Genomic DNA, 16,092 nt, shown 5'->3' with positions numbered 1-16,092 from the left:
AAGACTCCTGCAGGAACAAGGTGAAAGTGCTCACATGACCACCCAAGGAAAGAAACGCAAACCATCCAAGAAGGACAAGGGGGAAAATAAAGTGCCTCCCCAAGGCAAAATAAATAAGGATTCCATCAAGTGTTTTTTCTGCAAAAAGAAGGGACATGTGAAAAAGGAATGCGCCAAGTTCAAGAAATGGATGGACGACAAAGGTAATCAAATTTCATTTGTATGTTATGAATCAAATATGGCTAATGTTAATATTAACACATGATGGATTGATTCTGGATCAAAAATTCACATTTCAAATTCCTTGCAGGGTTTACAAAACCTAAGGAAGCCAGTGGGAATTGAGCAAAGCATCTTATTCGAAAACAAGATGGGCTCACATGTGGAGGCTATTGGAACGTGCCATTTTGTTTTAAGAAGCGATTTTATTTTAAAATTAGAAAAGACTTTTTATGTGCCAAGTTTCTCTAGAAACTTGATTTCCGTTTCAAGACTTGTACCTTTTGGTTTTTCCTTTACATTTTTAGACAAATCTTTTAATTTATATAATAAATCTGAATGTGTTGGAAATTGTATTTTGTCTAATGGTCTTTACTACCTTAATTTACAAAACAATACCGCTTATAATATTGTGCACGTTCACGCTGGCGATGAAAGATGTTTTATGAATGAGAATTCCTCTACATTATGGCACCGGAGATTGGGACATATCTCCATTGATAGTATTAGAAGGTTAGTGAAAGATAGGGTACTCAATACCTTAGATTTTACTGATTTTGATACTTGTGTGAATTGCATTAAGGGAAAACATACCTCCAAGTCTAAGAAAAGTGGTGTCCATAGGAGTTCCGACCGATTATAAATCATACATACTGATATATGTAGTCCATACATGGACTCATATGGTCAGAAATACTCCATCTCTTTCATAGATGATTACTCACGCTACATGTATATCTACTTACTTCATAACAAAAGCAAAGTGATAGATGTCTTTAAGATATTTAAAGCTGAAGTAGAGAAACAATGCAACAAGCAAATTAAGATAGTGAGATCAGATAGAGGTGGAGAATATTATGGTAGACACACTGAAGATGGACAAGCACCTGGCTCTTTTGCAAAGTTTCTTCAAGAAAATGGGATTGTTGCCAAATATACCATGCCCAGTACACCCGAGCAAAATGGTGTTGCAGAAAGAAGAAACCGAACATTGATGGACATGGTGCGAAATATGCTTAGCAGCAACCCTAAACTTCCTAAATCATTGTGGATTGAAGCTCTAAAGACATCCGTGTACATATTAAACTGAGTTCCAACCAAGGCAGTCTCAAAAACTCCTTTTGGAATATGGTAAGGTTGGAAACCGAGTTTGCAACATGTACGCATTTGGGGATGCCCATCTAAAGTTAGGGTATACAATCAACAAGAAAAGAAATTAGACCCATGGACCATAAGTGGATACTTTATTGGATACGCTGAAAGGTCTAAATGTTACAAGTTTTATTGTCCATCTCATAGCACTAGGATATTGTGGAATCAAGGAATGCAAAATTTCTTGAAAATGCCTTGATTAGTGGGAGTGATCAATCCAAGGACTTAGGTTCTGAGAAAGATCATTCATAACCCTCCACCTCAAGAGCAAGATTGATTGTGGTTGATAACACCCCTAAAATCCAAAGGGATGTTGGACCACCACAACCAATTGTTGAAGATCCACAAGTCAATGATGAAGTTCAAATGGATCAAGTTGTTCAGGAGTTGCCTATAATTGTTGAACAACAAGCTGAACCACCCGCTCCCCAAGAGTCTGCTGGTGTAGCCCTAAGAAGATCCACTAGGACAACAAAATCGACAATACCTAGTGACTACGTTGTGTATTTGCAAGAATCTGACTACAATATTGGAGCCGAAAATGATCTAGAAACGTTTTCACAAGCTATGAATAGCAAAGAATCAGAACTGTGGTACAATGCCATGAATGAAGAAATAAATTCTATGAAGAGCAACGGAGTCTGGGATCTTGTTGAGTTGCCTAATGGGGCGAGGGATATTGGGTGTAAATGGGTCTTCAAAATAAAGAAAGACTCATTAGGAAACATTGAGAGACACAAAGCGAGACTCGTTGCTAAGGGATTCACTCAAAAAGAAGGAATTGACTACACAGAGACCTTTTCTCTAGCATCTAAGAAAGATTCCCTCAAAGTTATCGTGGCATTAGTTGCTCATTTTGATTTAGAGCTGCAGGAGATGGATGTGAAAACTGTCTTCCTAAATAGTGACCTAGAGGAGGAGGTATACATAAAACAACAAGAAGGATTCTCCTCTAGTGATGGTGAGCATTTGGTGTGCAAGCTTAAGAAGTCCATCTATGGTTTAAAACAAGCGTCCCGCCAATGATATTTAAAATTCCATGATGTCATCTCTTCTTTTGGTTTTGAAGAGAATTTCATGGATCAATGTATATACCAAAAGGTCAGTGGGAGTAAGATTTGTTTTCTTTTTTTATATGTGGACGATATTCTTCTTGCAACTAATGATAAGGGCATGCTACATGAGGTGAATCAATTTATCTCAAAGAACTTTGATATGAAGTATATGGGTGATGCATCTTATGCCATTGGCATTAAGATCCATCGAGACAGATACAAGGGTATCTTAGGTCTATCTCAAGAAACCTACATTAACAAAGTTTTAGAGAGATTTCGGATGAAAGATTGGTCACCAAGTGTTGCTCCTATTGTTAAGAGTGATAAATTAAATTTGAGCCAGTGTCCAAATAATGATTTTGAAAAGGAATAAATGAAGAACATCCCATATGCTTCTACTATTGGAAGCTTGATGTATGCTCAGGTGTGCACAAGACCCGACATTGCCTTTGCTGTCGGATTGCTAGGAAGATTTCAGAGTAACCTGGGGTTAGACCACTGAAAAGCTGCAAAGAAAGTTATGAGGTACCTTCAGGGTATTAAGGATTACAAACTCATGTTCAGACGAACCGACAACTTGGAAGTAGTTGGCTACTCAGATTCAGACTTTGTTGATTGTACTGATTCACGTAAATCAACCTCTAGTTACATGTTTATGTTTGTTGGTGGAGCTATATCATGGAGGAGTAACAAACTGACCTTGACTGCTACTTCTACTATGGAAGTTGATTTCGTTTCATGTTTTGAGGCTACATCGCATGGTGTATGGCTAAAGAGTTCCATTTCAAGCCTTAGAGTTGTAGACTCCATATCTAGGGCATTGAGAATGTTCTGCGACAATTCAGTTGTTGTATTTATGGCTAAGAACAACAAAAGTATAGTCGAAGCAAGCACATCAACATAAAGTACTTAGTCGTGAGAGAACGTGTTAAGGAAAATAAAGTGGTCATTAAGCACATTAGCACTGAATTGATGATTGCTGATCCTATGACGAAAGGCTTGCCACCTCATAAATTCAAAGATCATGTAGTGAACATGGGACTTGGTTCCCTTATGTAAATTTATTGTACAAGCTGAAGTTATTATCAATGAAACTCCTATTTTGATGTTTTCTCATGTTTTTGCACATTTTAATTTTATTTGAGAAATTTTATCTTCATAGGACCTGAATAAACATAGGTTTTATTCGTTTAAGTACATAGCCACATAAATTACATTGTTATGTAATAAATATATTGTAATACATGAAAGATAATACTCTCCATAAAAAGAGGATCTATCGCCATAATTCATGTATTTATTATCTAACAGGGATAATCGTCGAGCTTAAGTAATACATTAATTTAAATGCTGACCAAGTGGTAGAATGTTAGAATATTTATTTATATGGTATATAAAATCAATTTGTTACAACTAATTGATTTAATATATCAAAGTCAATATTTTATTTATTGACAAATATTCTAATTAATGGCCAACATTATTTGTTACCTAATTTTGTTTGTTACCTGATTTTGCATATCCCAACTAATTGAGAGAATATCTCAATCTATGGCAGAGACTCTGATGGAATGTCTCACTCTATAAATATGGAGTACCGATCCCCAAGTTCGCAACTCATTATTATGTCTTTCAGTAACTACATCTAAAAGAGTTAGTGAGAGCTTGGAAGCTCGTGTACTCGTTCTAATTTCTTTTGTAGATCTAGAGTTGTAGATCGAGATTATCAATAACAATGGCTGGAGGTACATATATTCGATCCTCTAAATTTTATAACAATATGTTTATTCCATATTAGGATTGTTATACATCTAGATTAATTTTAATCTAACATGTTTTTGTTAAGAAGCAACTAATGAATTGTTTTACATATTTTTTGGGTAGACAATAAATTTTTTGGATGAAATTTTGTAGTAATCTTATTACCATGTCAAAAAAAAAATTAGAATTTAATTAAGATAGAACCCACAATCTTAAGAAGCAGTGCTATATCACTTATTTTATTATTATTTAAAGAAAAAATGCACAGTTCCATTAAATAAGAGGGAAACCCCAACTTATAAAGACAATAATCTTAATCAGCAAATAAAACATAACTCATCTCAATAGATATTTGTGCAATGAATTAGGATTACCTTGCTAGAATTTTCTCAACGAAGAATGAATATGATGAAATTGATTCCCAGTTTGGAGTTCCAAAGGCTTTTTCTTGAAATTTAGAAGGTACAACACCTAGAGAAGGATTTTGGAGAGGAAAAACTGTTGGATTAAAATCCTATTTTATGGGCACATATGTATAATGTATAATGCTATTATAAAGTGTGATATAAAACTAAGTGACCAATTATGTTATAAATATCATAGAGTATTAAAGTGTCATGGATTTAATGTGTAGAAACAGGAAAGTGAATTTTTAATTTTATAATAGGCAAAATTGGAAATCACTAATTATAAATTAGGGTTGTGGTCCCCTATATATATGTATTATTCTATTCCGTCTGTCATTCCCATTAACAGAAAAGAAAAGATAGACTCTTCTCTCATTGACATACATATTATATAGGAAGATCTAAACCCTCTGTGCAATCTCCAACAATGACCTCAGGTTAGTGCTTCCGCTCTTGTGTTAATCTTCTTCTTTAATTTAGCAAAGGATCTATAGAATTATGATTTAGGATTTCTCATATATGCATTTATAATAACATGATTTTGGATTATGTGTTGGAAATTATTGTTTGTTCATGTTATTTGAGTGTATTAAGAATTCTAACAAGTGATACCAGAGCCACCTTTGCTGAATTTATTGAAGATTTGATGATTTTGTTCATAAAAAATTTGAGAATTTTATAAAATTAGGGTTTTGATTATAAGATAATATTACTGCCTCTGTTATTTCTTGATTGCATTTAAGTGCATATTTTTATGTTTCGGTATATGTAAATATGCATATATAAATTGGTCGAATAATTTTGTGGCTGTTATGTGCTGTTGAAAATTCTGGTTATCTATGTACATAGGCTTCAAGCTTCAGAAATCAAATCAATCTTTTGAGTCCATATCTATTGTACATGGCTGTTACGTTTTTTTTTCTTTTGCTTTATGCGATGCATATACGATGATAACTTCATCACTTCAGATTTTGTTTTATTATCATTATTATTATTTTATTGAATATAATAAAATATCTCAAAGTTGTATATAATAAAGAAGATATAAATTTATACGTAAATATATATATAAATCATTATTAGTTCTGTTTTATTATTATTATTATTTATTGAATATATAATAATTTCAGTTAAAATAATAATAATAATACATAACAATTAAATTCAAATTTGGTTTTGGTTTTAGATTTTATCAAGAATATCTAATATTTTAAATTAATTAATTGAAACAAAATATCACCAAAGTGATCTCTTTTGTGTAGATTAATTTAATTAAAATATTAAGATAATTGTGTGTATGTAATTCATGCATTTATTAACTGGCCCAAAGGTAAGTTAATATTTGGCCAAGTTTCATGCATACTTGTGGTAATAAATGTGTGACAATTATAAGGTATTTTGTGTGAGCAATATGTTAGTCCAAAGATTGACTTATTGTTTGACATAATTTATTGTCAATGTTTGATTGCTACAACAAGAGTATCGCTTACAGTTAATATTATTGTCCAAAGACTTAATATTAATGTTGTGCTTGGTATCTTGAGATGGGATTAACCAAATTTTGAATTTATTGTTTGATTATGCATATTGATGTGAGCTTGTTTTGTTCTATATTCAGCTAGTTCATCTTCTGCTACCTCAATATCTGCTAATATTAATTCTATTCCTATGCTTAATGGGACCAATTTCAAGGATTGGAAAAGGAACTTACTTATAGTTCTGGGATGTATGGATTTAGACCATGCATTAAGGGATGAACAACCTGCACCTCTCACTAAGGAAAGCACCCGTGATGAGAAAACGGATTTTGAGAGGTGGGATCGTTCAAATCGCATGAGTTTAATGATTATGAAACATAGCATTCCAGAAGCCTTCTGGGGCACAGAATCCGAAGGGATTACTAAGGCCAAGAATTTCCTTGAACAAATTGAGGAACGTTTTGCTAAAAACGATAAGGTTGAAATGACAACATTTTTAGGTTCTTTGATGACCATGAAGTATAAGGGTCAAGTAAATGTAAGGGAGTACATTATGGAAATGCATCATATTGTCTCAAGACTTAAGACACTTAAGATCGAGCTTTCTGATGATGTGCTTGTGCTTATGGTTTTGTTAACGCTTCCTGCACAGTTTAACCAATTTAAAATTAGTTATAACTGTCAAATGGAGAAATGGACTCTCAATGAACTCATTTCTCACTGTGTCCAAGAGGAAGAAAGGTTAAAAAAGGACAAAACTGAAAGTGCTCATTTGGCCACTGCCTCTAAGGATAAGGGCAAGAAAAGGAAATATGAGAATGAAGCTGCTAAGGGTCCAGCCCAAAAGAAACAACAGAAGGATTCAGAAGGTTGTTACTTTTGCACCAAGCCTGGACATGTGAAGAAAGATTGTGCCAAGTATCACGCATGGCGTGCAAAGAAAGGTATGATTCTTACTTTGGTCTGTTCTGAGGTTAATTTAGCTTCAGTACCTAGGAACACTTGGTGGATAGATTTTGGTGCTACTACTCACATAAGTGTTTCTATGCAAGGTTGCCTGAGCTTCTGAAAGCCAAGTGATGGTGAAAGACACATCTTCGTGGGCGATGGAAAATCGGTGGAAGTGGAAGCAATTGGACATTTTAGGTTGTTGTTAGGAACTGGTTTTTATTTGGATTTGAAAGACACTTTTGTTGTACCGTCTTTTAGACGGAATTTAATTTCTGTTTCTTTGTTGGACAAATTTGGATATTCTTGTTCTTTTGGAAACAATCTGTTTAATTTGTCTTTAAATTCAAATGTTATTGGAATTGGTTACTTGAATGCTTATGACAAACTTTATTTGCTAGAAAAAATTGCATCCTATAATGAAACATTGCATGTGGAATCACGTGGTACTAAACACAAATTAAATAAGGACAATTCAGCGTCATTATGGCATAAGCGCTTAGGTCATATCTCAAAAGGTAGAGTTGAGCGCCTTGTGTCTGATGGCATTTTAGAATCTCTCGACTTCACAGACTTTGATGTTTGTGTCGATTGTATCAAGGGAAAACAGACCAAAACTAAGAGAATAGGTGCCAACAGATCTTCAGATGTCTTAGAATTGATTCATATAGATATTTGTGGGCCATTTCCTACAGCATCATGGAATGGTCAACAATATTTCATATCATTAATAGACGATTACTCACGTTATGGGTACCTATATCTCATTCATGCAAAGTCCTAGTCTCTGGATGTGTTCAAAGCTTATAAAGCTGAAGTTGAGAATCAACTCAACAAAAGGATTAAAAATGTAAGATCTGATCGTGGTGGTGAGTACTACGGTAGATATGATGGCTCAGGCGAACAACGTCCAGGATCGTTTGCTAAATTCCTAGAGGAATGCGGTATTGTCCCACAGTACACCATGCCAGGATCACCTAGCATGAATGGTGTTGCTGAAAGACGCAATAGGACTCTTAAGGATATGGTAAGAAGTATGATTGCTCATTCTACCTTACCTGAGTCCCTCTGGGGAGAATCATTAAAGACAGCAACTTACATTCTGAATAGAGTACCAACTAAAGCAGTTGCAAAAACAACTTATGAGCTTTGGACAGGTCGAAAGCCTAGTCTAAAACACTTTCACATTTGGGGATGTCCAGCTGAGGCAAGGCCTTATAAGCCACATGAACAAAAATTGGACTCCAAAACAGTGAGCATCTACTTTATTGGTTATTCTGAGCGATCTAGGGGCTATAAGTTTTATGATCCCACAATTAAAAATATTTTTGAGACGGGAACTGCAACATTTTTTGAGGATGTTGAGTTTGGGGGGGAGAAATAAGGTTAGAGACATTGCTTTTGAGGAGGAATTGAGTTCAAACCCAGTTCCTACTATCATTTTTGACAATTTTCAGGCTTCTACACCTGTCATTGCTCAAGAAATGAATCCAGAACCTCAATAAGACAATGTTGAACAACCCCCAAATCAAGATAAGGTAATTGTTCCAGAAGAACAAACTCAACAACCTCAAGAACCAGAGCCATTAAAAAGGTCCACAAGAGAAAGAAGAAATGCCATTTCAAATGATTATGTTGTATTTCTTCAAGAACATGAGGATGACAATGGAATGATGGAAGATGATCCAATCAATTTTCATCAGGCCATTAAAAGTTCTAACTCTCAAAAGTGGATTGATGCCATGAAAGAAGAGTATAAGTCTATGCAAGACAATAAAGTTTGGAAACTTGTCCCATTACCAGACGGTGCAAAACCAATTGGTTGTAAATGGATATTTAAAACCAAGAGGGATGCAAATGGTAATGTGGAGAGGTATAAAGCGTGTCTTGTAGCTAAAGGCTATACTCATAAAGATGGCATTGATTATACAGAGACTTTCTCTCCAGTTTCATCGAAAGACTCTTTTAGAACAATATAATGGCACTTGTTGCTCACCTTGATCTTGAGCTACATCAGATGGATGTTAAAACCGCGTTTCTCAATGGAGACATTGACGAGACAATTTATATGGTGCAACCAGAAAATTTTGTGTCAGGAGACCCAAAGAATATGGTTTGCAAATTGACAAAATCCATCTATGGACTCAAGCAAGCTTCTCGTCAATGGTATCACAAATTTCACCAAGTAGTTATCTCATTCGGTTTTGAGATGAATGTTGTTGATGATTGTGTATATCATAAGTTCAGTGGGAGTAAGTATATATTCCTGGTTCTATATGTCGATGACATATTGCTTGCCACTAATGATATAGGCTTATTGCACGAAACCAAGAGATTTCTATCTAAGCATTTTGAGATGAAAGATCTTGGGGAAGCCTCTTTTGTATTAGGAATTCAGATACATCGAGATCGTTCTCGAGGTATTCTTGGATTATCACAAAAGAGCTATATCGATAAAGTACTCAAAAGATTTGGCATGCAAGAATGTAGACCAGGTGATACCCCTGTTGCTAAAGGAGACAAATTCAGTCTCAGTCAGTGCCCTAAAAGTAACCTTGAAATTCAAGAAATGAAAAGATTCCCTATGCATCAGCTGTTGGGAGTCTGATGTATGCTCAAGTTTGTACGCGTTCGGATATTGCGTACATTGTTGGAATGTTAGGCAGATATTTAAGCAACCCTGGTATGGACCATTGGATAGCAGCCAAGAGGGTTATGAGGTATCTTCAGAGAACAAAAGGTTATATGCTCACATATAAGAAATCAGATCGTTTGGAGGTCGTAGGGTATTCTAATTCTGATTTCGCTGGGGGCCAAGATAGCAGAAAGTCTACATCAGGCTATATTTACATGTTAGCTGGAGGAGCTATTTCTTGGAAAAGTGCCAAACAGACACTTGTAGCTTCTTCCACTATGGCAGGAGAATTTGTAGCATGTTATGAGGCATCGAATCATGGAATATGGCTGCGAAACTTTGTACTGGGCTGCGCATTTTGGAGAATGTAGAAAGACCACTCAAGTTATTTTGTGACAATAATTCAGCAGTATTGTATTCCAACAACAATAGGAGCTCATCCAAGTTAAAGCATATTGACATAAAGTTCCTAGTTGTGAAAGAAAGAGTGCAGAGTGGACAAATATCCATAGAGCACATTGGGACACACTCCATGATAGCGGATCCGCTCACAAAGGGATTACCACCCAATGTCTTTTCATGAGCACATTGCTCATATGGGTGTAGTATTGTTTGAGGATATCATGATTTAGTGGGAGTTTGTAGTTTATTTCTTTATGTTTATTTCAGACATTTATGTATTTGGTTATTTTCTGATCAAAAATGAAGTTTTTTTTAGTTCATTCACTCTGTTTTTTTTTTTATTATTCTGACCTCACTAAAGTTTAAGGAGGACCAGTTGGAAATAGACATGTTTGGTTCACATTGCATGTAATTTCCATGCTACGCATCCATGATTGATCTATGTCATTTAACTATATTTGTATATGTGACCATTGATGGGTTTAGTCATGATTAATATGATAAAGACCGCTTTGATCCTATATGGATATGGTTGGTGGACGAGATTGTTAAAGAATACATTTATATGATAGCAAATTTTGAGCTCATAAGGTTGTACATTTATAAGGAAGCATATGTTGCCCAAGTGGGAGATTGTTGGATTAAAATCCTATTTTATGGGCACATATGTATAATGTATAATGCTATTATAAAGTGTAATATAAAATTAAGTGACCAATTATGTTATAAATATCATAGGATATTAAAGTGTCATGGATTTAATGTGTAGAAACATGAAAGTGAATTTTTAATTTTATAATGGGCAAAATTGGAAATCACTAATTATAAATTAGGGTTGTGCTCCCCTATACATATGTATTATTCTATTCTGTCTGTCATTCCCATTAACAGAAAAGAAAAGATAGACTCTTCTCTCATAAACATACATATTATATAGGAAGATCTAAACCCTCTGTGCAATTTCCAACAATAGCCTCAGGTTAGTGCTTCCGCTCTTGTGTTAATCTTCTTCTTTAATTTAACAAATGATCTATAGAATTATGATTTAGGATTTCTCATATATGCATTTATAATAACATAATTTTGGATTATGTATTGGAAATTATTATTTGTTCATCTTATTTGAGTGTATTAAGAATTCTAACAAAAACTATTGAAATGTGGTAGTTGTAAAGGTTTCACAAAGGTTGAGAATGAGCTAAGGACGAGATTTTGAAGTAGCTGTTGGGCTTTAATGGCTTATTGATATTGAAACTCGGCAAGTAATAGAGAGAAACTATGGACTTATGACTTATGAGTGACATGTTATTTAGTGCCACGAAGAGATAATTTTCTGGGTTAGCAATTTTAAAAAGTTATGGTTATGGGCATGGTTTAAAAAATATATATGAGCATAGGCTCAGCCAATTTTGAGTCAATTTTTATGTTTCATGTGCGTATTTTTTTTTAAAAAATTGGAAGAAAAAAAAAAAAGAGTTTGGACTGTTAGACACAATGGTGGTTTGATACTTTTGTTCATTAGATTTCCATATTTTCTTATAGTGGTTTGACATTGTTATTTCCACCCGATTCGATATTTTTATAGTGATTTGATGATTTTGTTCATCAGACCACCAAATATATTTAGACCCGAAGTGATTTTATTTTTATGATGGTTTTGTTCATATGACCGTAATATCATGAAATTGTGGTAAAAATTATTACAAGCGTATATATGTACAAAAGCATTAAATTATCATAAATAAAAAAGTATCAATTGAGTTAAAGTATATAAGATAGTCTGAGAAACATCAAATTAATAAAAACACCACCATGGAGAAACATCAAATTAATTAGATCATAATATGGTCCTATAATGAACAAAAATAATATTGAATCACCATTGAAATTTAAATGAAAAATTCGACAATTATAGTATTCAATATCTCAAACTTATAATTTTCTTAGATTTCAATAAAAATACACACATAAAACTGAAATTCTGTTTTTAGTAATTACTAAATTAACTAAACCATGTGAATTAATTAAAGTGCGAAATAATAATTAACTGTTTAAACAGATTGCAGTTATGTCGGGACAGAATCCGAACTTGTCACGACAGAAATTGAACACAATAAAAAGACAGTGCAAAACAATAAAGAACACGACGAATTTTTACAAGGTTCAGAAACTCTTTCAGATAACCTACTCCTTGGGGCCACGCCCAAAGAATACAACCAATTAATAAAGAATTACAGGTACAAAATATTGACTTAAACAAAACAAGACTCCCTCTTGAGATTTGCTGCAACTTTGTTGTACTTCTCTTTACTAATCTGATCTTGATTGAAATGCTAACCACTTGAACTCCCTTCAATGGCCAGCGAGTGCTTGCATCCTCCCGACGCAAGGCTTGTAAAAATCCTCTCCCGAAGATTTATAAAAGTTGTGTTCAAATTACAATGTGTATTCATTCATAAACGTGGTATAAACTCACCACATAAACTAAACTCTCTTATTTTTACAAGATCACGTGAATACTATGATCTTGAATACAAAGAAGGAACTCTCACAAATATTACAATACACTCACAAATTATGCATCTAAGAGTTCATTTTTCTCACTGCCTTTAGAGCCCTATATATAGAGTTATTTTTCGTGCTCATAAATGCTGAGAAAGAATCTCCTAATAAATGCAAGAATAATTGAAGATATTCTTGATTGATGAAGAATTGCCTTTTTTAGAAGATGTTGATCTGACAGATACGATTTTGGTGGGGACAGCTCAGACATGTGTCGGATCGAAAACATGCTCAAGATAGAAATAATGATTAATGCTATTAAAGATACAGGCGGAAACATCAAGTATTTTCCCTTGCGTTTGGCACCACTCAAGGACATGATTTGATAAAAAATGACAGCGGCAAGATTGATGGTGACACCAGTCCCAATTTTGAACAATAGAAAAGTCATATCTTGAGTGACGGTCAAGGAATGAGTGGTAGGCATCCAATTAAACATTGCAAATTTGAAAAGAGCACCATAATAGTGAGTGAGATCCGAGACTCGTAGAGAGGTGCTTGGTTCCCACACCATAGCTTGACCAACCAACTCAGACAGGACTTGATCCTTTGCAAACTCAATAGAATCATCAATCTCAACAGGAACGAGATTGAGGGCCTTAGCAATTTCAGTAGGACTAAACTTATCCCAATGTCCCCTAACATACACTTTATGAAACATAAATGAAGACTGGTCTAACAATTCATCATTCAAATTGGCATAAAATTCTTTAACAACCCGAGGCATAAACCCATCAAACCCAGACAAAGATCGCAACCAGCCCCTTTCCTCTAAAGTAAGTAAGACCCCAAAAACACGATGAGGAGCAAAAAGGAAATCACGCTCACTAATAAAGTGACGATGCTCATAAAATTGCATGTTTTTCTCATTATCATTAAAGCAAAAAGTAAGAGAATGAGCTTTGAAAGAACCTGAGGTACGGACAGGAGCACCTTTTTGTTTAGGGAGTTTGGAAGATAATTCGGGAAATGCCAATGGTATGGTGCCTTTTGGGTCAGATGCAACAGGAGAGGCTTCTAATGGGTCTTCTTTAGATTCAGTCTCCTCCGCCAAATCATCAAGAGGAACATCAGTATTTGGCTCGGTCAAGGAAAGGTCAAACTCAGGCTGAGAGTCTTCCGTTTTAGGAGAAACATCCTCCGATGAGGTGCAAGGAGGTGGGTTGATTTTTGCCTTCAATTTAAATCGGGATAAAGGAGATGAATCAGAGATGGAGTTGGTACCTTTTGTTGGAGCCACTTTGGCCTTCTTCCCTTTCTTTGTTCCAGCAGCTTTGGTCTTGCGTTTGCCCTTTGCCTTGGGGGTCAAAACATCAGGAGATAACGATGATTCAGAGTCATGATCAGATGGATCAGACACAACTTCAGTGGAGATTGATTGGGAATGAGGCAGGTTTGGCTTTTATTTGACCTTCAGAAGAGGCGAACCGCCGAGTCTTGGTTTGGCTGAGCATCGAGGTTGGGAAAAGTAACTCCTTTACTTGAAGCTCCAAGTACGGTAGATCCTATAGGACCTGGAAGAGCAAGAACCTTCTTTCTTGTTGTGGTTTTAGGTCGACGGCCTGTAGGAGGCGAGACAACAGGGATTGATGCTGGGACGGGAGGAATGGCAGTGGGAACTAACTTAGGAACTGTCTCCTGCTGAGACTTCACAGATTTGGAAGATGAACCACGGCCTCGAGTCTTCATGGATGCTAAGAATGAAACAAGTGAAACACACAAAGAAAAAACCCTAAACACTTTGGTTATAAGTGAGAGAGACAAACAAGAAAACTCTGAGTATGAAACAACCAAAGTAAATCTGAATATATAGAGTATTCGGTGCACAAATGAGGCAAGTTCAAAAATGGGTAAACGGATTTTATGTGATAAATGCCAAAATATCTCCCTTTTTAAAACAAATTCTTTCACACCTCAAAATTGGAAACTTTTTTAATATTTTAGAATATATTGAGATAAAAAAAAAAAATTGCATCAAATAAATTTTCAAACCTTTTTTTTATATACGTACATGGTCCAAAATAGATTTTAATTTATCATTATTATTTTTTAAAAATTGCCGAAAATAGAATGTAAATTGTCATACCATATGTGTCCATGTAAATGTCAAGTCCTGTTCAAAAGAAACAAGATAACCATATTTTTCACAAATGAGATAAATGAGTTATAATTCAAATACTAAGTGACCATAATTCGAAAAATATACCAATCACAAAATATATTTTAATCAATTCATTATATGTATGAGTCTTACAACCATCTTACATAGTCTAGTCAATAGGCATGTGTGTGTGCATGTGTAATCAATTTGGCATTTCTTTTTGGCCTTTTAAAGCTAGGGTCGTTGCCCATATTTGGCAATTGTAGCATTTTTCAAATTGTAACCATAATGGAGGCTATAACTCTTATACTGATGGTAGCCCTTTACACTGGTAGAGTATCCTCCAATATAATTGTTAATTACCTGGTACCAACTCACTCAGTGTTGGCTTTCACACATCAGTATAGGTAGCTCTTTTCCAAAATGGAGCTTGAAAAAGAAACTAGATTAAGGAATGCTCATACAAACATAATGATTTGATCAAATATAAATTAGATGGTCAATAATTTTTCCAATATCGTATTCCTAACAAAGTATAAGACTTATAACGTTCATTTTCTAAAATACAAAAAATATGCCCATCAAATTTCTTCCAAACATGACAAGAGATTTACACAAACACATATGCAAGGCAAGATAATCAATTTATTGGCAATTTCAAATAAAACAAATCCCCAAGGATTTCCTGAGGGAATCGAATCTGACCGTGTCTAAAGCTTTAGTAAAAATATCTTCAATTTGTTTGTTAGTCTCAACATATTCTAAAATCAATGTTTTTTTTTCAACAAGTTCTCTAATAAAATGATGACGAATGTCAATATGTTTGCTGCGAGAGTGCTGAACAGGATTTTTGGAGATATTAATAGCACTTGTATTATCACAAAAAATGGTTAAAGTTTTAATATCAAACTCATAGTCTGCCAATATTTGTTTCATCCACAAAAGTTGAGTACAACAGCTTCCAGTAGCAATGTACTCAGCTTTGGCTGTTGACAAGGAGATGGAGTTTTGTTTTTTACTATCCCAGGAGACCAAATTGTTTCCTAAGTAAAAACAACCACCACTTGTACTTTTGCAATCATCAGTGTTTCCTGCCCAATCTGCATCACTATAACACACAAGGTTAGAATTTGTTTCTTTGGAGTACCAAATGCCTAAATCAAGAGTATTATTGATGTAACGAATAATTCTTTTTACAGCAGTCACATGAGACTCCATTGGGTTCCCTTGGAAACGAGCGCACAATCCAACACTGTAACTGATGTCAGGGCAACTGACAGTTAAGTATAGGAGACTCCCAATCATACTCCTGTAAAGAGTTGGATCAACTTTCTTCCCATTCTCATCTTTAGATAATTTGACCATAGTACCC

Source organism: Humulus lupulus, chromosome 1 (assembly GCF_963169125.1).
Source record: "Humulus lupulus chromosome 1, drHumLupu1.1, whole genome shotgun sequence".
Lineage (NCBI taxonomy): Eukaryota > Viridiplantae > Streptophyta > Magnoliopsida > Rosales > Cannabaceae > Humulus > Humulus lupulus.
The sequence above is the reverse complement of the archived record's forward strand: the minus strand, read 5'-3'. Positions refer to the sequence as shown.